Source organism: Euphorbia lathyris, chromosome 10 (assembly GCF_963576675.1).
Source record: "Euphorbia lathyris chromosome 10, ddEupLath1.1, whole genome shotgun sequence".
NCBI lineage: Eukaryota > Viridiplantae > Streptophyta > Magnoliopsida > Malpighiales > Euphorbiaceae > Euphorbia > Euphorbia lathyris.
The window spans coordinates 74,998,152-75,005,013 of NC_088919.1; the positions used below are offsets into that span (position 1 = coordinate 74,998,152).

Here is a 6,862-nt window from a genome sequence, read left to right on the forward strand (position 1 = left end):
GCAAATGAGCACCATTAGCTCTCAAAATATTGTTTTTGTGCCTCTATCAAAACAAAGGATACAATAAATAATAAGGCATTCTCAAAGCTCCACCCGAGCAATTTTGAAGTACGTCTTGTAAAATTTGCCAAGACCAAAATAAGCAATGATACGGTGCAATCACAAAACGGTATTTTTGAACTCGAGTTTCTTTAAACTGACCACTAAAGTAGCCATCCACATTACAACCCCCCTCCGGGTTCATTTTTAATATTGTCTAACCATATTTTAGGAGGAAAAACCCGGATAAAAATGCAAATTCAACGTGATCTTGAGTAAGTGCAAAGAAGAGTGCTAAAACACCGACCCACCTAAAATTGAGCGTAAGAGCGAAATCCCTTGGTGAGGTACTATCGGGTTCTCAAAAGGTAATCAACCCTCGTTAATATTGCCTATTAAATCTTGATCATGGAGGTTTCAAACAAGTTTTTGTACTCAATTGTTTGCGTAGGTACTTACCGAACCCTTTGCACAAAACCATAACTTTGAAATCACGGACTTGGCAAAACCAACCTTCGGTTTGTTTCTTAATTTTCTCAATCCCTTGTCTTTCGTTTTCTTTTACTTGAGGACAAGTAAAACTTTAAAGTCCGAGGAGGTTTGATAGGGGTATTTTACCCCTATCTTTTAGCGTGATTTACGGGTTGATTTTGGATAAAATAAATAAGTTTAATTACAAAAATAAAGTGTTTTTTATAAAATAAAGAAATAAAAATAAATCTCGTACTTTCAGTTTATTTTCCTCATTTTTTATTAGTTTAGGAAATAAAAACGTCAAGCTAACTCGGCTCTCAAGATTTGTATTTCAGGTACGAGAAAGGAGCAAAAATCCACTCCATACGCGGGGCATATAATCCCCTACGCGGGGCGTGAAACATGGTGTCGGTAATGATTGCCTTATCCGCAGAAGCCATGTGGAACTGACTCAGCATACGCGGGGCGTATGCCACTCTACGCGGGGCGTATGACACATGTCGGCAATAATTGGCCTAATCTTGAAAGTCAGACTGTATTGTCTCCCGGAGTCAACTCTCCATACGCAGGGCGTATCACCATATACGCGGGGCGTAAAAGGCAGTTCTTCAACATAAAAAGATCAGAGACTCATTTACGCGGGGCGTACTTCAGCTACGCACGGCGTAAAAGCACCAATTCAAGCAATAAAACTTCAGAGACTCAAACACGCGGGGCGTACAATCCTCTACGCAGGGCGTGTTTGAGACAATTAGACACGGAATTGGTCCACATGCAGGAGATTTCTGACGGGATGGGCATTTACGCGGGGCGTATCATGGGATTTTTGCACCAAATTATGTTGCTCCATACTTGTGCTGTGTGAAATTACAACATTGCCCTTGCTTGATGTCTATAAATAGATAGCTCTTGAACATTACTAGACACCAATTACATACTAGAGAGCTACACTATACTCTTTTCTTTCCTTGTAATTTAGATTCAGATTTTGTAAGTTCAACTCTCCCCCTCGAGAGCTTGTTCGTTGTTCCGGCGTTCCATTGACGTTCCGTTCCACCATTCGTCACCAAGCTCGAGAGTTCCACCTCCACGACCTAGGAGACGGCTTTGAGTCCGGTTAGCTAGTTCTAAGGGCGGATTCTCCCTTTTTACTTGCTAATTAGCTTGTACTCTTCCTATGTACTAGGCTTGGTTGTATTTCATCTAATCACTTTCCATATTTATAATTTATGATTTATAATCTCTATTTCCCTTTATGTGTTAATGTTTATTGCTTGTTTTGATATTGATAATTGATTATTGTGTAGGAGAACGCGATTACCGCCGCCATTCGGGCTACCTTTAGGGAGTTATATAGGTGTTGCCTTACCGGAAGTGACAAACCGGAAACCGTAGGAATTGACAAGCCACGGAACTTACGGGCCCTAGTTTCTAATTCCCCCGCATTAGACACTCATTGTCTATAAATAGATAGCTCTTGAACATTACTAGACACCAATTACATACTAGAGAGCTACACTATACTCTTTTCTTTCCTTGTAATTTAGATTCAGATTTTGTAAGTTCAACTCTCCCCCTCGAGAGCTTGTTCGTTGTTCCGGCGTTCCATTGACGTTCCGTTCCACCATTCGTCACCAAGCTCGAGAGTTCCACCTCCACGACCTAGGAGACGGCTTTGAGTCCGGTTAGCTAGTTCTAAGGGCGGATTCTCCCTTTTTACTTGCTAATTAGCTTGTACTCTTCCTATGTACTAGGCTTGGTTGTATTTCATCTAATCACTTTCCATATTTATAATTTATGATTTATAATCTCTATTTCCCTTTATGTGTTAATGTTTATTGCTTGTTTTGATATTGATAATTGATTATTGTGTAGGAGAACGCGATTACCGCCGCCATTCGGGCTATCTTTAGGGAGTTATATAGGTGTTGCCTTACCGGAAGTGACAAACCGGAAACCGTAGGAATTGACAAGCCACGGAACTTACGGGCCCTAGTTTCTAATTCCCCCGCATTAGACACTCATTGACTAGGAATCACGTAGTCTAAGTGCTTCACGGGTCGGTTCTACTACACTTGGTCGTCTTTGCAAGAGTAAACTATTATCCGTATACATTTAGAGTCATTATTTATCATGGTTATAACTTATCATATTCATCCCACTTCATAGAGTTTTAGCTACATAAATCTGTGTCGCCAATAGTGAGGAATAGTGTGTAATTGTGTCTTACTTAACCCCAAAGTAATTACCGCTTAAATAACATACGAAACCGAGTCGTCTAATACTTGTAATTATAAATCCCGTGGATTCGATACCCGGTCTTAACCGGATTATTACTTGATACGACGGGGTACACTTGCCCCTAAATAGTCGTAGTGTCTAGTAGAGCTAAGAACATTTAAAAGATCACATCCATATTCATAGCACACTCACCGCAATACACATTTAAGTCGTCATTAGAAAAGCTCTACACACCTAGATCCTACGCCCATCAGACACTGCTTCCTAAGAGAGTCTGTCGCACCCTGAAAAAATGCAACAAAGGCGACAAACTTATACTAAGAGAGAGTGTCGCACCCTAAAAAATGCGACAGGTACGACATGCTCATATTTCAGGATTCTGTCGCACCGTTAAAAAATATGACAAATGCGACAACATTAAACCACCAGGCCATTGTCGCACTATTTCGTGGTGCGACAGATACGACAAAGTCTGAAATCCCACAAAAACGTTCACGATAAATCTGAAAAAATACAGAGTTTCAATAGGTTGAATGGGTCCGAAATGCATAACCCTAGACTATTTTCGTTTGTATTTGACATATACATCTTATATACATCATATTAAACACATATGATATTGTATTGAGATTAAAATTGAAATCTAGGTCAAACCCAACACCATACTTACATGAATAAACAAAGCTTTAACTCTTGGATTGTTCACTTGATTGTTGTTCACTTGATTGTTGTATAAAGTGTTGTAAAAAATAGAAAGAAAAAAAAGAAGAGAAGAAGAAAAGTGTGGAGCAAGTGTGATGAATGAGTAATGGTGAATGTGTTTGATGGGGAAGAAGGGGAATAAGGAAGACAAGGGTATTTTTGTCCAAATACAATGAAACTGCCTAGATTTATAAAAAGTTGTAGAACTAGGCTAAAAACATAAATGGGTTTTAAAATAGAGCTAGTTTTGTAATTGTCCCATTAATTGATTACATTTTATGCAAGTTGAAAGGGCAATCTAGACATTTTTAAATTTCAAAGCGCCAAACAAACAAGCTTTTTAGAGATTATAGGCAATTTCAGAAATTTGCAAAGATTGGTTAAAAACTGGAAAGAAAAAGACTGCCATATACACTGGCCCATTATTTGAATAAAATTTGACAAAAAATAGTAAAAATGGAATAAAATCTCAAGAATAGTGAAATGTTTTACATTATTTGATATTTATACCAAAAATAAATTGAATGACAGATTTTGTTGGATTTTCGTAAGATTTATTCTTAAAATTGAAGTGATTATCCACAACTCTATATATATATATCTTCTATCCCACCATTTCATCAGAGTATTAGAAATGGCTTCCTTCGCTAAAGTTTTTATCCTGCTCCTCATTCTCTCAGGTATTTTCTTCTCATTTTCTCCGGTATATTTAGTCCGTAATTTATCGATGACATCTTGCGACTGTGTAGTATTTCTCGCAAAGTTTACGACTAAATGGTAAAAATAGTTATTGACCAGTTACCAACCAGCAAGAAATTCCGTCCTTAACTCATGAATTTCAGTCAGTACTACGTTTAAGGATGGAATTACGACTGAATTTTTGGTCCCTAACTAATGTTTTTCTTGTAGGTGTATTGTTTTTCCTTTTTTTAATAATATAATATTAATTAATTGTATTTAAAATAAAAATATAATATATGAGCGTTGATTGATGCAGCATCCGGGTTAATAGTGGTGCAAGGAGAAGATTGCGTAGAAAAGGGAGGTGAATATACGAGCGAGGAAGAATGCGTGAAAGTTTGTGACCACCAGTGTTTTTACCGTAAAAGTACAGCCCATGGCACATGCCTCAGTATACATCGCATCGTCTTTACTTGCTTGTGTTTTTCGCCATGTGATTGATAATATCTTAACACCAAATTAATAAAACAGTAATTGCATTTTGAATTATTTCATTGTTTGTTTTTCATTTTCATTGTTTATTGCAGTAAAATGTGCAGAAACATACGGTGTTTATTGCATTTCTTACACAACATCCACAAGCCACAACATTATATATATGGACATGAATCGGATCTGATTGCTTGATGATCATATCATTATTGACACAAAAACAAGCCTGAAGCTCTGACTAAAACTCAAATCGAGTGTTGCTCTGACTTTGCTGTTGCATAATTAAGATAAATGGATTGCTAAATACCGTCTCCATTTTATTTATTACGGCTTCCATTTGGAATTTTTTGGGCTTTTCATAATTTTAATAAAAAACTGAAAATTCTCTCTCCAAAATCATAAACTCCAACAACAATAATTGAAATTATGAAAATAATTGATGCGTGACAACCCGAAAACCCCGAAAATGGATGATTACAAGTCGGAAACATTAAAATTTGCGTTCTTTCATCAAAATAATGCATATTTTTTGTGACGATTTTGCATTTTTCGTCACAAAAAATTTGACGATTTTTCATAATTTTCGGGAGATTCATCTGCCTAGGCATAAAACAGACGGATTCTCTAAAAAATGGCGGTCTGGTTTACTACATGTCCCCGCTAATTAAGCGAGGGTCCGGGGAGGGATCCCACCACAAGGGTGTACTGGGGCAAGGCTTCCCTTGCCAATTTTTTGGCAAGTGGCCGCTCCTAAGACTCGAACCTGTGACCTCTGGTCACACGACAACAACGTTTACAGCAGAATTAAGGGAAAGTGATCGAAATTAAGAGAAACTCAAATAATTGATTGATTAGGCTAAACGATCATGAGATGAAAGTTTTCATGAATTATTTCGTTTATTCCAAATCATTGTTACGGAAAAAATAAACCAACTAAATCAATAATATTAATTTGTAATGTTATAAAATCACATTCAAATGTAAATATACAAAAAAAAAAAGAAATAGTTTAAATTTGGACAAAGGACTATACTGAATGAATTGAAAAGTTTATTTGGACAAGAAATTAAAAGAAAGAGAAAAACATTGTATTTAGGACTAAAGTGAATAAAATATAGAGTCTGAAAATAGAGACTAAAATGAATAAAATAAAAGTTCCAAATTAAGGACTAAAATGAATAAAAAAAGTATTAAATTAAAATATAAAATGAATAAAAATGAAAGTTTTTTTATAACTATGGCAGTTAAAAGATTATATTAGAGATTAAAATGAATAAGAAAAGTAAATTATTAAATTTGGATTAAAAATGAAGAAGAATATGCCACAACGAATAAAAATAAAGTTTATTACGTTAGAGATTAAAACGAATAGAAAATAAAGTTTTTTTTTATAACTATTTGTACTCAAACGACCATGAGATGAAAGTTATCTTGAATTGTTTCATTTAGAGATTAAATTGATTTTTTAAATTAGTACTATTTAGAGGTTTAACCTAGGCCCCGTTTGTTTGAGGGAAAATATTGTGTTTTGGAAAATTTATTGCTATTTGGAGGGTAAACGACGTCGTTTTGGGCATATCTATTTTAAAAAAAAAGAAACATATAGAAATGGCTAAAATGCCCTTCCATATGTTTCATGTTGATGGAGAAGAAGACCTACAGGTCTTCTTCTCCAGCCGCCATGGCTAGAGGGGCTTCAGCCATGGCGGCCCCTGGCAGAGCCAAGGTGGAAAACCCCACTCCTAGGGTTTTTTGGCGGGATCGGAGGGTCGGCCGACCCTCCACGCCCCTATTGGTTATCACAGTTAATGTCATATGAGTTACGAATGACTATCCACTCTTAGTATATAGAGTAAAAAGTCAGAATTCACTTCCTTTTTGGAGTAAATAGCTACAATAAATGATATATATATATATATATATATATATATGAGGTTCAAAGTTTATTTGTTTGTAAATCGGTCAAAGATTGGTTATCACATTTAATGTCATATGAGTTAAGAATGACTATCCACTCTTAGTATATAGGGTAATTTACAAAGTCAGAATTCACTTCCTTTTTAGAGTAAATAGCTACAATAAATGAAGGGAAAATTACAACAAAATTCAAATTTTAAAACTTATTTATAATTTTGTCAATCATTTTTTTCAGTTATATCAAGTATAAAAATATGGCAGTTAAAAGAAGTTCTTTCAATATTTTCTCACGACTATTTCATCAGTTAAAAAGTTA

General features: G+C 35.6%; 1 long non-coding RNA gene across 1 annotated transcript; it reads left to right on the top strand.

Moving 5' to 3' along the window:
* Positions 1 to 4,093: 4,093 nt before the first annotated feature.
* LOC136208693 (uncharacterized) lies at positions 4,094 to 4,683 on the top strand. The gene is made up of 2 exons (XR_010677234.1): positions 4,094 to 4,136; positions 4,454 to 4,683. It is a non-coding gene; the product is annotated as an uncharacterized lncRNA (long non-coding RNA).
* The last annotated feature ends 2,179 nt before the right edge of the window (positions 4,684 to 6,862 follow it).